The sequence below is a fragment of the Xenopus tropicalis genome, chromosome 6 (assembly GCF_000004195.4).
Source record: "Xenopus tropicalis strain Nigerian chromosome 6, UCB_Xtro_10.0, whole genome shotgun sequence".
NCBI classification, from domain to species: Eukaryota; Metazoa; Chordata; class Amphibia; order Anura; family Pipidae; genus Xenopus; species Xenopus tropicalis.
In genome coordinates this window covers 51,028,973-51,045,070 of record NC_030682.2, presented here as the reverse complement: position 1 = coordinate 51,045,070, position 16,098 = coordinate 51,028,973, and the positions used below count along the sequence as shown (strand labels likewise).

The 16,098-nt window shown below is 40.3% G+C and overlaps 1 protein-coding gene across 1 annotated transcript in view; it reads left to right on the top strand.

Annotated features, from left to right (window-relative positions):
* The first annotated feature begins 320 nt into the window (after positions 1-320).
* Positions 321-16,098, top strand: part of snrk (SNF related kinase) — a 45,853-nt gene continuing 30,075 nt past the window's right edge. Inside the window, 1 exon segment of the mRNA NM_001130352.1 lies at positions 321-614. The gene's annotated coding sequence lies outside the window, so the exon portion shown is untranslated.

Below are 16,098 nucleotides of genomic sequence, written 5' to 3'. Positions count from 1 at the left end.
ATATTGCTTGGTTAAGCCCTGTAGGCATTTTTACGAGTCACGACTGGTGAGTGCCAACTCATAAGCACTCATTGTCAATATTGGTTTAGTAGCTTTCTTTTGGGAACATTATACCCCGCTCTAATTATCGATACAAGCGATAAGAACTGGACTCCCTCCTTTTTCTGATATAACTACATTACAGTACAGTAATTTCACCACCTCCTATATCAAAACACACTCCTTAGCAACCCTTGATTGACTAGCTAGCAGCCACGCCCATGAGCGTGACGACGCCTGTCATCACTCAGCCCCTCCCATCGGCCGGACGTCAGGGAAGGGCGGGGCGGTGCGCCAGTGCGAATGCGCGGCGTTTTGGCTCGTTCCCCTGCAGCGGCGGATAATAACAGCAAGCCCCATCATGTTGCTGTGCAGTGTCAATGCAGCTGCAAGAAGAGCTTCATGCTGCGCAATGGGGGAGCTGCAATATTAAAAGGGGGACCACAGGCGACCAAAGTATATCGACTTAGTAACCTATTACTAGAAGTTCTAGCCACGGATTTGCCGCTGGATTCTTAGCAGCCATCTCCCGGAGAGCCTGCATCGCCTCCCTTCCTTCCCTCTACTGCATGGATGTAAGTTATTCACCTACTGTATTCACTCTTGCAATGAGCTACTGGGGCAGGCTTTCCTAAAGCTACGGCCGATATGTACTACAACTCCCAGTGTTCCCCGGCGACCATTTAAGGCGAGATCTGTAGTTTACCAACTGCACCAGAGCCTAGAAATGTATGATCCATACGCCAATGTGTACATTATTTCCTATTGCTTTGGCCTCGGTTTTCATGGCTGTGAACAGAATAAAGGGCACAGGATTGATATTTATAGATTATATATGTATATATGAAAAATATTGTTTGGTTTTCCATATGTAACAAGGCTTCTTTTGCTCATCAGTCATTCCCAGCCTTTGTATCCTTGTTGTTGTTGACCAACTGCAACACGCACACAGCCTGCTTCAACACAGAACCCTTGCATACATATAGTGCTATCCTTTCATTATAAATGTTCAAGGTTCCTGGGAGTTGTAGTCCATCCATAATCTCCATGATCCATAACTGGGGGCACTTGCTAAGAAATTGTACAGACATAAATGTTTTGTCTGCAATTACAGCCTCGCTGCTAATTTGGAAGCTGATTTCCTCTTTTTAGTTGCAAGTCTGTTGTGTATCTTGGCTGCCTACTTGAATGGGACTAAAAAAAGTGGAAAATATTTATTACCCCCCTTCCTCTTTCCAACACTGGGAGGACTTCACCAGTGTGGTGATGGGGGCTTGTTTTGTGTCGTTGGTAGTAGTGGTTTGTTTTCCTGTGTTTGGCCTCCCAGCAGAATGCATTATGCTCTAAACCAATGGTTCTCAACCTGTGGGTCGGAACCCCTTTGGGGGTCAAACAACCCTTTCACAGGGGTCGCCTAAGACCATCGGAAAACACATATTTCCGATGGTTTTAGGAATAATTTTATGGTTGGGGGTCACCACAACATGAGGAACTGTATTAAAGGGTTGCGGCATTAGGAAGGTTGAGAAGCACTGCTCTAAACTGACAGTTTGTGCTTGGACCCAATTACCAAAGGGACGTTGTGTACATTTTTGTTCAAAAGTGCCATATTTTACCTAGCAATCTGTTTTTTTTTTTTTTCCTGCTATGCCAAGCTAATTACTATACATGGTCTAGTTGGCACATATACAGTGGTAGTGGGAGGGTTCATGGGGTTTGTTATTGATGCACATCTGGCTGGCACAAGATGCAAGCACTATGGTCTTAACAACACTGAGTGTGCCCTTTTCTTTATACCTGCTTTAGAATAAGTGGGGGCAATAGGGCCCTGTGGGTGACTTCATTGGCTGCCATGTTAGAGCAGGTTTGGCAGTCCATGGTTATCAGGGCCTCCTGTACCCCCTGTTATTTAGTTCTCATTGTATCCTCTGTGTGTGAATAGTATAAACTGGACTGATCCCTGGAAACTTTTTGGCAGCATATATGATAGAAAATGAAGCTGTGTGTGTAACTAAGAATAGCATATGCTAATAAGTCATGAATTCTTAGTCTGCATATCTGAAATTGCTCCAAGATCTACCCCTAGTACAGGTATATGACCAATTATCCAGAATGCTTGGGACCTGGAGCTTTCTGGATAAGAGATCTTTCTGTAATTTGAATCTCCACATCTTAAGTCTACAAAAAAATAGTTTAAACATAAATTAAACCCAATAGAAATGTTTGCCTCCGTTAAGGATTATTTATATCTTAGTTGGGATCAAATACAGGCTACTGTTTTATTACTACAGAGAAAAGGGAAATTGTTTTTAAAAATTTGAATAATTGATTAAAAAGAAGTCTATGGGATACGGCCTTGCTGTAATTCGGAGCTTTCTGAATAACAACTTTCCAGATTACAGGTCCCATACCTGTACCATATATATTTGTAAGACTTTGCATTAATATGGACATAGAAACTGTTCCATGCACAAGGGATGCCCAGATACTATGGGTAATTCGGGCTCAGGAGCAGAAATAATGAAATAGATAACCGTGGCAACCCCTGTACACACCTACACCAATGTCGAGGCATAGTATATCCATGAAATGCATGACTCCAGTACCTCTGCTCATGCAAAGGAAATTGTAAACATAAGTCATTTGGATAAGGGGGCAATGCTATGCCAGACTTGGAAGAAGGAAGCCTACCTGAACAGTTTTGGTGTTCCTAAGTAGTGCCCATGTCTAACTGCCACAGGCAGAATGTTTCACTTTTGATCACTTGTTTAGGTTGTGCCATAGTCCTAACTGTGCATGTGTTGAGGATGGCAGTTGCTCCCTGCACATAGTACATAAGAAATACTATGAGAGTGACCCCTGTACACCTCCCTGACCCCCCCTTCTGTGATGTCACTGGCAGACTTTGGGTAAGGAATATGGCCGCAGTCTGTGGCTTAGCAAGAGAAGTGGGTTAAGTTAGTGTTTGGTTAATTCCCCCCATGACCCACTTAGCACTAGAGCAATTTTTTTTAACTTGTCAGATGGTTTTGTTTTTGCTAACAGACTAAATGATTCATTTATTACTGTTTTATGAATGAATAATCCTGCGCTGTCTGTTTCTCTTGCCTCTAACTTTTTATGGAATGAGACATTTATTGGTATATTTCCTTAGGGCTGTGCCAGCAGGACATGGCACTGACTTTTTTTTTTTTGTGCCACTGGAAGTGTGGTTGGTACGGAGGGGGGGGGAAGGGGGGTGGAATATTCTATTCATTTGTACTTTACATTAGCTCAGAGGCAGGCTGGCTGAACATGGGACTTGGGCCAGGCAAAATAAAGAACAGAGCTCAGCTGGTGCTGGCATTTTCCAAAACTGCTCTCAAAAGTGAAAAGGATATCCTGTACGCTAGCCACCTGCTCAGCATCAGATGGGCACGGAAAAAATTATTCAGGATGGTAAGACGTGCTGCAGGGCAAAGTACCTGTATAGCTGAGCCCTTTAAGCTGTTGCCTCTCATATCTTGGTCTATTTATATGGTACAAATAAATTATAATCTTTGGGGTTTTTTTTTTAAGAGAAAGTATTTAAAATGACATAGAACGCTGGTCTCATGGGTACTGCGAATTGCACTTCAGCGTGAGCTTGGGCTTCATTGCTTTGTGTTGCACCTCACTAACAAGCAGATTGTACACTGGTTAAAGCAGATATCAGGCCTGTCATCAATAGCCTTTCACCCAGGTATAGTCAACATTTTACATTTCAGCTGTTGCAGAACTCCCACAAGTATTTGCTTATGCCAGCTGATCATATACTGAAGGCTTGACTAAACAGTTACTGCATTGTACTTTGTAATGGTGCTTTGCATTTTGGTCATTCCTAAGGCTGATGGGCCACAGAGCGAGTCATTTGCCCAGGATAGGTTGTGCTACTGTGGGCAACTAACCGCTGCAAAATGCCTTTCCGCCGGCAACAATGGGAGCCGCCAGCGGAAAGACCTGTGCATCGCTTTGGTGTTCCAATCTATCGCAGGCAACTAACTTGCTCAGTCAGTGAGCCATCAGCCTAAATGCTTAGTGGCTGTTATTAGTATCAGTATTTACTTCTAAATGTATATCTGTTGCCTTCAGTGTTAATGGCCTCTACTGTGATGACATAAAAGTATTTATTTGCATTTATTTACCATCATGTAGTTCAGATTGAGAAATCATGCCATGAGTAAAGCTCAATTCCCTCAATGGGAATTTTAAACCTGCCCAATCGACATCTGTTCGTTTTTAGCCAGATATTGGTTGGGCCACCTTAATGGCAAAGACACGCCGATTTAAAAGTTGTGGCGACTGATTGGCACAACACAAAGGGCACATGGTTATTCCCAGTGACTAATTGCCCTGTGTGTCTTCACCCTAAGGTTTAGCTTCCGTTATGATTTAATATAAAGCATATGGGCATAGCTTGTTGTGTGTGCAGAATACCAGTGCATCACTGCCTATGTGGTCACTGCCAATGCATAAAGAGAGGTTTCTTTTCTTTGGAAGTCTGTCCATTGAAACTTGCCATTAGCCTTAGAGAAATGCTGATACCTCACCGTACTGCCTGTCATTTAGATGAATGAAATCCACCTTTTGTTTCCAACAGGCCCAAAAATAAATGCACATTGATCTAGGTTTTCATTGATCTAAATGACATGGCACAGAGTGGTGTGGAGTTTTTATTCCAGAGAAACATTGCATAGGCCAAAGGCTCACTTTTGCATCTATTTTAGTGCTTTGCACTTAGTTTCCACTTGGACAGTATTCACAAAGGTTCTTTTCTCCTGTACATTCTCCTTACAACTTGCACATTGTGCCAGTGCCACAGCTATGATGATTTTCTTATTGTGTTGTGCCTACACACACATTGTAGTTGCCTTTATGTACAGTTGAAAATACAAAGTATATTTTGTGATTCATACCCTCTTTAACTTTTTAGATTGTAAGCTCCAATGAGCAGGGCACTTTTCTGTATTGGTCAGTATTTTTATGGAACCTGTATGTTGATATATACTCCCTGTATGTTGATATATATAATATGTTGGTGCTTTATACATTATATATATATATATGTGTATATATATAATATGTATATATATAATATATATAATATATATATACTATGTATGTATATATATAATATGTATGTATGTATAACGTTTACAAATATTATTAGTGATTCAAGCTGTCCATGTTTAAAAATAATTGGACACCATTACATGTTTTATACCTGTACTACTTTCCTGGGAAGACTTGTGACACTGACATATTTCCTGCAATTGTCAGAGTGTAACTTTGATGGCAGAATTCAGTTAACAAGAGGGAAGTATCAAACAGTATTGGTAGGAGGGAATGGATTAATTCTGTGTAGTTGTTCCTCCTAATTCAAGGTACCCATTTTTCCTTACGCTGGTGTGCTTAAATTAATACACAGATTTATTAGGAATAGTATGAGAGACATACAACACATTAGTTGAGCTGTTTTCCCCCCAATAATCAGAACAAGAACATGCAAAAATTCACATTTGTTTTTCAAACACTCCTCCCTTATTTACACATACAGTTGTGTTTGGAGTTTAATGGCAGCTTGTGATGAGCTCTAGCAGCATGTGTTACAGTCACAAAAGACTGAGAGTATATATAGCTTGCTAATGGCATACATTGTGTTTTTTTCTGCTATCTGGAAAAAAATACAGATTTATCCCTTTCCACCCTGTATGTGTGAACACTTTTTTTGGGTCCCAAGCCATAGGTTAAGTACTGCAGATGTAGGTTATACTCTGGACACTCAGTCACGTACCTGTGCGTACAGTTGTAGCTGTACCTGTTTCATTGCACGCTGCACCTACCACACAGGCTGCAATATGCCATGTAGCTATAATCTGAAAGCAAAGGGCCTGATTTATAAACATGGGTGATAAATACACAAATGCAGTTTCCAGTAGCGGCTAATCAACAGTTAGTTTGGAATTGTCGGAACGTTAGAAAGCAAAGAACAGATTGGTTTCTATTTGCAGCTGCACTTGAGTAAATTAGTACCTATGTTTGTAAATAAGCTGAATACTTAACTAACAATAGTTTATATTATGTTAAGTGACCTATTAAAGAATCTTGACAAAATGGAATACATATATCAGTAAATATTGCCCTTTTACATCCTATCCCTTAATCCACCATTTAGTGATGGGCTGTGTGCTCCCTCAGAGATCACATGACCAGAAATAATGCAGCTCTAAAGGTGGCCATACACGAGCAGATCCGCTCGCTTGGCGATGTCGCCAAGCGAGCGGATCTTCCCCCGATATCCCCACCTACGGGTGGGCGATATCGGGGACCATTTAGGTAAAAAAAATAATAATCCGATCGTTTGGCCCTGGGGCCAGACGATCGGATTATGTGGGCGGCAATGGGGCAGTCGGATCGGGGACCGCATCAACGAGCCGATGCGGTCCCCGATCCGACCAGATTTTCTAACCTGGCCGATCGAGATCTGGCCAATTTCAGGCCAGATATCGGTCGGCCAGGCCGATCTGCTCTCCCCATACACGGGCCGATTAGCTGCCGAATCGGTCCAAGGGACCGATATCGGCAGCTATAGTCGGCCCATGTATGGCCACCTTAACTGTAACAGGAGGAAGTGTGGGAGCAAAAGGCAGGACTCTGTCCATTCATTGGCTGATTTGGCTTAAGGTGGCCACACACGTGGCAATCTGACGATGTTTCGTGCGACCGATGGTCGCACGAAACATCGTCAGATCCGCCACACACCGTTCAGGGCTGAAACAGCAGATAAGGAGGTAGAAACAATAGAATTTCTACCTCCTTCTGCCGATTCAGCCCTGAGGGCAGATTTTGGTCAGGCGCCTTCTATCAAAATTTTCTAACCTGGCCGATCGGCGAGTTGACCTGCGACCTACTTCCTGCGATATCGGTCGACTCGTTAACATGCCATACACGCACCGAATATCGTACAAAACGAGGTTTCGTACGATATTATCGGTGCGTGTATGGCCAGCTTTAGAATGTTTGTGTGCACTGTGAATCCTATGATCCCAGGAGGTGGCCCTTAATTCTTAATCATGGCACATACTTCTAAATTATGACTACTATTATATGAAAATGGTTTATTTAAATGAAGCAGGGTTTTACATATGAGATGGTTTATGCAATATATTTTTATAGAGGCCTATGTTGTTTGGGGGTATAGTTTTCCTTTAAGCCTGTGGTTTCCAGACTGCGTGGGGGGGCTCAGCCTCAGTGTCATTTAGGGTGAGATTTGGAGTTAAGGTTCATTTGCTCTTCTAGATATTCCATGAAAGCCCAGTTAGTCAGTCAGTTAGGGTGACACATTGGAATGTTGATAAAGGGCTTATACCACCAATGTTTTTCTAAATTTGAAACCTTGTTAAGGTAAATGGGCTCTGAGTATAGGGGTTTTCCTTCAAGAGACTGGTTTTTATGTGTCAACACTGCATTTTAATAGAATCGGTTAAGATGTGCTACACAGTGAAAATAGCTTCTTGTAGCCCCAGGTGCACGCTGTACCCTCTGCCCAGGTAAATAAGGACAAAAATAATGAAAACAGCAGCACACCGGTTAAAAGTGATAGCTTTACTTCAAGTGCCAAAGGCAATATTTCGGGCTTCAATCCAGCCCTTTATCAGGCCTTGATAAAGGGCTGGATTGAAAACCGTAGTGTGTGTGTGTGTGTGTGTGTGTGTATATATATGCACACCCGCTATAGATATGAGCAGCACACAATCAAGACTAAATGGTACATTTTTTTCTCACATTGTACTTCCTCACTTTGAAAGAGAAGAGCTTGTGCTGTTCACAGCTCATCTGTAAAGGTGTAAAGCAGCATTATTTTTGCAGAGCTGCTAAACAAGCTAAGATTCATCTATATAGCTGTCCCTGCCTATGAGCCTCACCCTTCAGGTTGAGCCTAGTTTCATTCTTTGGTATATCCTGGGCAAGAGAGTTCATTGTTATCCACATTGCTTTAAAACAAGACTCATGGCCTTGACTTCAACCAAAAAATCTTGGTCTCTACACAAAAAAAAGCTGTCTAAAAATAAATGTCATGATTTAGGTTCCTGTGTGCAGCTGAAGGGAGTGGCCCAGTTAGAGCTTATGTAAGATCTTGTCAGACCTAACAAGGAACTCACTTGTGATTAGCCAGTGTTTATAGTTAATAGCCATTTTTTTTTGCAGTTTTGCCTGATCAGTGAGAGGTAAATCCATTCTCTTCACACCCAGAAAGTTCTTACCAAATATAAATCTTCAGTTACTTTCTGGGTAATATTTTCAGTTTCAGTGTGTCAGCTTCTATCTGTTGGGATTGTTTTCAGTCTGTTGCAGAAACTTGCAAGGTTGTATACTGTCTGCCTAGGGATGTAATAACTCACTGTGTTTTTACCCCAAAGGCATCATGGTCTGCACTGGTCTTTAGAGGTGGGTGTGTGACTGTGAATCCCACTTACAATACTCTCTGCATCCTTCTGCTTTGCTTGGCTACCTTCAAGGCATCTGAATTAATGACCCCGAGCAGTAAATCCATGTTGTGTCTGATCTCAACTGTCTCATCCCTTAAAGGAGAATGAAGCCTAGAAATGCATATGGCTAGAAATGCCATATTTTATATACTAAACTTAATGCACTGGCGAAAAGTTTTAGAATCCCTATAGTAGTAGTAATAATATAGGTCTTTACAGTTGACACAGGAGCTCCCCATCTTGGGGAGCAGCTGTTGAGAAGCTAAGCTTAGGGGTAGTAGCAAATTCTGGAATAGCAGAAAATTAGGCTGGCCTTATGCTACAGGTCTGATTATTACATTTTTATTCTAATTGCACTGGTTTCAAAGCTGGTTTCAAAGCTGCCATATAATGTGAATCTAAATGAATTCTATATAGCAAATATATTGTGAGTCAGTCCCTAACCTCAGACCATGGCAGTGAATCAGCAGAAAAGAATATGGGGAGGTACTGGAGCATCTATAAAGACACCGATCTTCCCTGCTAAAGGACTGTGGTTGCCTTGGGCTGGTACAGAAGCCTAAAACATCATGTACTACATTTCCAGCCTATTGGTTAATAGTTAAATGGGCTAATGTCCCACGGAGAGATTAGTTGCCTGCGGTAAATATCTGCTACACTGACAACTAATGTCTCCGAAATGCCTTTCCATCGGCAACAAAGGGAATGGGTAGTGAAAAAGGCCCACTCATTGCTTTAGTTTTCTGAAGTCGTGTGAATTCTATTCATGCAGGCAATGTTGCGTGACTTCGGAAAACCGAAGCTGTGCGTAGGCATTTCCATTGGTTAAAAAATTTCACAGTGGGAGCGGCTTGCACATCCGGATGGGCTTATAATACCAATTTACAATAAGCTTTCAATACCAATTTACACATAACACTTTTGTATGAATTATTTTTATTCATGGTTCCCTTTGTTGCCAGTGGAAAGACATTTTGAAGAGATTAGTTGCCTGCAGAAGCAGAGATCTATCATGGGCAGCTAATCTCTTCATTACCCTAAAAATATATGGTAGCATTTACCATTGTTCATTTATTTTTAGTTGTTTGCTTTTCTGATTATAAACAGTGGTGAAGTTCATAGATCTGAATTGATCTGAAATGCATGTAAAGCTTTGGATAAGTTGCTCTTAGTGGATTTATTTTTTTTTACACAAAGTCACAAAGTGGTGCGATAGTCCAAACCTAGATATCTAAACAAAGTCATTAATCACAGCACACGGCCTCTAGAAAAAACACATTTTTAATTTATGACCATCCAAGCATTGCATGCTAGAAACTAGTATAAAATAAACTATAAATAGTACTATGCTGACAGAAATTTTGTCAGGCTGGCAAACAAAAGACCCTAGGAAGTCTATGCTGGGGTCCTGTAAGACTCGTATCAATGAATTACAAGTAGCTGCTCAATTTATTGTCACATTGTACTTTCTGGGTATTACAAGCTGTCAGCTTGATGATAATAAGTTTATGATAATAATATCCTGCTACATTCATAAGTGAAAAGTACATCTGACTCTAGTCTTCTGTGCGTCTCACCTTCTAGTGAACAACTTTTTTTTAAACTTATAAGTGAGTTTTTTCAGCATTTAATTTTTACACAAAAGTCAGCCTGTGGGGGCTGTTGGTGCTACACAAGGCATACCATGCACTTAAATGCCTGCTATACTTTTTGGCTGGAAACATACACCTGCTAATGTAGGATAAAGTCAGTCAGCCGAATAAAATATTTTTAAAAGGTGACTAAAGCCATGTGGCCTACTTATAACTAATGCACCATATTTGGATTAGTTCATTTACATACTTCAAGTTTTTTTTATTTTTGAAGGTTACCCAAACATACAGAATACATTTTTGTACATGCCCATCCCTATGTATTATTATCTAATTATTATTTACCTAGATGTAATATATAGATAGTGTTCTAGAACAGATGCAGAAGTTTTTGAAATGTAGGTTGAGGCATTTTTATTAAAGAGACAGAATAAAGTTTTCCACATAATTCTAAAAAGGCCCTGTGATCCTGTGTGGTTGATTTTTTTTTTTTTTATTTGGGGGCACTCCTAGTGGGGAGTGCACTAAACTGCTGCAAATAGGGTCTTTGTTTGCTTTGATTCTTTTCTTTGAATGTTAAAATTAAGAAATTTACTTGCTGTTTGCACTTGTACTTCTGCATTTCTGTGGTAAAGGTTTATAGTGTAACTTGTTATTATGTAGGTATGTTTGCTTTTTGTGCAACCATATGTTTTGAACATGTACAACCAGATGTAATGTGCCTTGCTGTCTCACCCAACAGAAATGAGTAGGTGTTAAAATTCTATCAATGGTGTGTGAGAATTTAGTTGAGTGGTTTGAGAGCAAGAGATCACTTTACGAAGAAGCATTATTCACTGTACACATGTTCAGCACAAGCAGAATAAATAGTGTTCTGTAGAAAATGTTTGTGCCCATTCACTCGTAGCAGTGGCATAAATAGAGTTTTGGGGTCCCCAACTTAACTGTCAGCAGAAGCACTTCCATGGCAGATGGGACTGATTGGGTAGGTGTGCCTGGGTAAGGTCCTGATCAGGTAAGACTTGATGTGGCATGGGCCCCTCAAAACCCCAGAGCACCCTAGGTCAGCGGGTCCTTTATTATGCCACTGCTTCTTGGGTATTTCTGGGGGTATAGGCTCCAGATGTTTGTAGCCTTTGGTGTGCCCTGCAAAGAATATTTGGCAACTTTTTTGTGTTTTTTTGTGTTTTTTTGTGTTCTGGCCCTGTTACCCAAACACTTAAAATCATTACTGCATTCAGTGCTAGTAAGTATTATGTAGGTTTTCCCTGTGTTTCTGTGGGTATCCTCTTACACTTCAAAACCCATACAGGCATGCTAACAAATACATTGTTTGCAACCATCTTTTATTTCTTTTGACAGCATCTATATTTAGTTTGTTTTGTTGAATACATTTTATGTATATTCACAAAACAATGATAACATTATATACACCAGACAAACTTAATAATGTCTAGATTTTATTACAGAACATATTATTGGTGTTATTGACTAATTTTACAGTTCTTTCTTGCAATTTTATGCAATCAAACTTGCCTCCTAACCAGAAATTCAAAAATAAGCACCTGTGGACACTCTGGATAAAGGACACTGGTATATCTTGTTCTATTTTGTAGAACAAATTTTGTGTAAAATATAGGGATGAGCCGAATCCAGTTTTTTGGATTCGGCCCCCCGAATCTGCCATCAGGGATTCAACCAAATACCAAACCGAATCCAGATCCTACTCCTGGTCGAATTCTGAACCGAATCCTGGATTTGGTGCATCCCTAGTAAAATACCTAAGTGCAGCAAGCAGTTATCTACAGTCCCTGGCTTTTTTGGATAAACATTGAATATCCTTTCCATACAATTAATATGCATGCTTATATGAACTGGAAAATCTGAGCTGTGGCAGTAGATAGCAGCTGACCAAAACAATATTTACTGTACTACTTCCAGGTTTTTCTCATTAGAGTGACAATCAAATAAGAGGAATGTGCATAGAAATAATCTGTTTTTTATTGTTACTCCAATATTCAGGCCAGATTCTTAATAATCTAGTCTGCTGTTGGATTATTTGCTGTTTATTAGTCTCTGCACAACAATGAGAACAAATGACTGCTTGTGTGGTATTATTGCAACAATGTCCCTAAACTGGTTATTTTTGAATACAGAGATGGATCAGTTCCTTGTAGCCTTGCTCCTATGAATATAGAAACCCCTTATATTTCTTCCCACGATGCAGAGCCCGTGGAGTTGGCTCTCAGTGTTTTCTGCTGGTGTAGAGTAAATAGGGCATTCATACTGCAAAGCTGTACTAAATGGAAACGTTTGCCAGATAATACAAAATATTGCTCTGTGAAAGATAGATTGCTTTGGTGGTTGTTTATATAAGCTGCTTAAAAGCATCTCCAATCCAATTAAACACCATGCAACCTTGATGCTTTCGACAGTGTATTTGGGTTAAAGCTAATCATATGTCTTGTGTTTATTTTCCTTCTGTTAACGTTGGTTATGATTGATAAGAGAAGGGTTATTAGGGAGCTTCTAACGTAACCCCTCTTGCTATGATAATATACTGTGGCTAATATAGTTGTAATATAGTTTAACAGTTTGTTAAAGTGACAGGGAAGATTTAACAGCATAATGCAAACTAGCTGTCCTGTATTTATCCCTATATGCAAAATCACACCTTTTATCCTTCACCAGTCTTTTAGTTCACTTTACTGTGCTAGCTAAAATGTCCCCAGTTAATCACATGCTGGGCAACACTGTGACCTAAGTGAGTAGCGCTGGTGCCTTGCACTTTGTGTCCTGTTTCTATCTGAATTCAGCTAGGGCACTATCTGCAAGTAGTTTCCATGTTCTCCCCATGTCTGTGTGGGTTTCCAAAAACATACAGGAAGGTTATTTGGCACCTGACAAAATTAAGCCTACAGTATATGTGTGTCTAATGGCAATTAAAGCTTTTTGACCTAAACATTGGTATAGATCCATTATTTTTCTTGTTTTTGTTACTATTAAAAATAGTGGCAAGTGGTTTTACTGTATTCAGGGGAGAATGGGGTCCCACCCATAGGGTAAGAATCCCTGGTTTAAACACACACTACAACTATCATGAAAATATTGGAAGCGAAGCAAGGTTTCTCTCTTCAGCTCCCAGCAGGCTTAGATTCCTGGGGCATTCTGGGTATTAGTGCTCGGTGACATTTCAGTTGCTATGTAGTCAAGAGTCCCACAGGAAGGAGTAAAAAAAAAAAAAAAATTGTGTTATCCTGTTTGTATCACTGAGCTGTGCAAGTTTAGTATATAGCAGCCTGTGATACTCTTGAGTGAGCTTAGAGCCTAAACAGCCATGAAAGGTCACAAGTGACTCCTGGGGATCCTGTTCGATAGCCTTGATGCAGGAAAAGATGTAATCTGTTGGACTGTTTTCTCTAAAGGCTTTCCTAAAATAAACTTTTATACTTTAATAGGACCTGAGGAACACACTGTCAAAATGCAAGCAGGGCTCAGACCCAAATATGTCAAGTGAAGCTAATCTGTTGCTCAACACCAACAAATGCCTGACGAGTTTCTAGGAATTTACTGTTCACTTATATTAACTGGTTAAGGAGTAAGTGAAAAAGGACATATAAAGGGGACATTTACAATGCCCCTTGCAGTGTGCAAAGTGTGAAAATAGCCTCAATTGGCCATTTATGTTTGCACTTTGCCCATTGTGAGGGGCAGTGTGCAAATAGTTTCAGGCCTCTGCGCTCCATGCCTAGAATCAAGTGCAGCCATGCTCGATTCTAACGGCGTGGGCTTAGGGTGGCACAAAAAAAGCATCCCCCCCATCTGCCATGGACTTTGTTTTTCAGATGCGCATGGTATTGGCTGCTCTAGGGTAGATGGTAAGGATAAGATTGGCATGTGCCTCCTCAGGCTGCTTTTTGCAGGGATTTTTGATTTGGTGCTCTCTGCAAAGAGCATCATATCCCTGTGAGAAAGTATAATTGAATGCGCAAGGGGCAAGCCCAGGGGTTTAAGGAATGATCTCCATAATGTAGAGTTCTTCTTACCCATTTAACCCTACAGTAGATGTAAAAAGGTTTTTTGGTGAACCCTTATGCATAGCCATGGTTGATTAAAATAGGCAAATCAGTATCTGTCTGGCTGTTTACATTCTCTGCACTCCTGGCCCTGACTCCTGAAACAGTGTTGCCACCAGCCTATAAAAAATAGGCCTAGAGCAGGGGTCCCCAATCCCCGGTCCGCGGGTTGCTTTGTAGTGGGCCGCCTCTGTTCATGGTCGCGCTGAATATGCGCGTATAAAAGCGCACGCGTAACCCCGCCCACCCACCCTCCGGTCCGTAGAAAATTTTACCCGCTTGGCACAAAGAAGGTTGGGGACCACTGGCCTAGAGCCTAACTGACATTTGACTGCAGAGAAACAAAGGTATAACCAGACACTGCTCTTAGTAGCCTTACAAATAACTTTAAAACCAGTGACACATTTTAAACATTTTACACGTATGTGTATTTAATAGTTGCTTAGAATTAAATCTAACACTCTACAAAAGATTGTTTTTGGATTGAGGGCCCCCTTTAAAATTCTGTGGAATGACTTTTGACTAGCTTTAAATACATACAAAGGAAATTAGAACAGGAATCAAATTCTATTTAACATGCATTTATATCCTGTGTTGGTATAAGTAGTAGGACAGTAATGTATACACTGTAACTCTGCTTTGCAAGATTGCATTTATGTAAATTTAGGTACACAGTCTGTCAAACTACAATTCAGCAATATATATGTTAAAAACAGGGACACATTTCTGCTGTAAACTCTTAGGGGCACATTTACTTATCCACGAACGCTCTGAACGTTTGGTCCAATCATATTTTTCGTGACTTTTTCGACGCTTGCGCCACTTTTTCATATTTTAAGTGCGGAAAAATCGGATCAGTTTTGTCGCTGTTTACAATCGTTCGGTACGAAAATTTTGGGACTTTCGGATCGCCAATACGATATTATCGGGACTAATACGATTTTTTCCATAAGCATTTTCATGATATTTGCGATCTTCAGAAATTTTCGTTTCCAATCCGAATTTTTCCCATTCGGGATTCAAACTCGTGTTTTGATAAATCTGCCCCTTAGAAAAAAAAAACACATTCACACAAAAAGGTGTAAAATATAAAAAGTAAATTCAGGGGTTTAATTTATTTGTTTGAGTCTTCAAGACACCCAGTTGTGGGCCTACACATAGCAGTGGTTGGCCAGCACTTTTGGAAGCAAAGTGTGAAGGTGTAGGTTCTTCCTGTAATTTGGAGTGTCAGGTCTGAAATCTGTTTAAATAACCAATTCAGTTGATTTCTATCAGCACAGATCTATTGCATAGTTCAGTTACCTGAAGTTGTCTTATTCCAAAGGGAAAGAAGAATTGTTAATTTAAATTAAGGAGACCGGATTTGGTTTATAATTCAGCCAAATCCCAGAACCTTTTGTAGTATTCAGCCAGGCAGGCTCCAAACCCCTTATCACCACAGAACTTTAAATGTCTGGGTGACTGAAAGTGACAATATTTTGTTCACAGTTGATACAGTCTTTTGGTTATCTCACATTTTAATATCCAAATTAGGGTCTAGATCTGGTTTGTTTTGGCTAAATCTATTGTAGAGGATTTGAAAATTGTCTAAATACAAAGTTATCCTGATTTAACCACACCACAAACAACAATAGTTTTCTAAGCACGTTCAAGTTTTTGTGTAACGCATCCCATACTATTCAAAATTTACTGCGCAATGCAATAGCCTGTAACGTGTTGTTTGTAAAGAAAGGATTTAATGGTGATGGCAAGTGGGGTGCTTTTGTCACCTGTGGGAAATCATCTTTCCTGTGGGTAACGGAACACTCGAAAATACCTTTCTGTCTGGATCAATAGAAATTGCCACATGTAATGCAAAAATGGCTTCTCAATTTTCAATCAGTT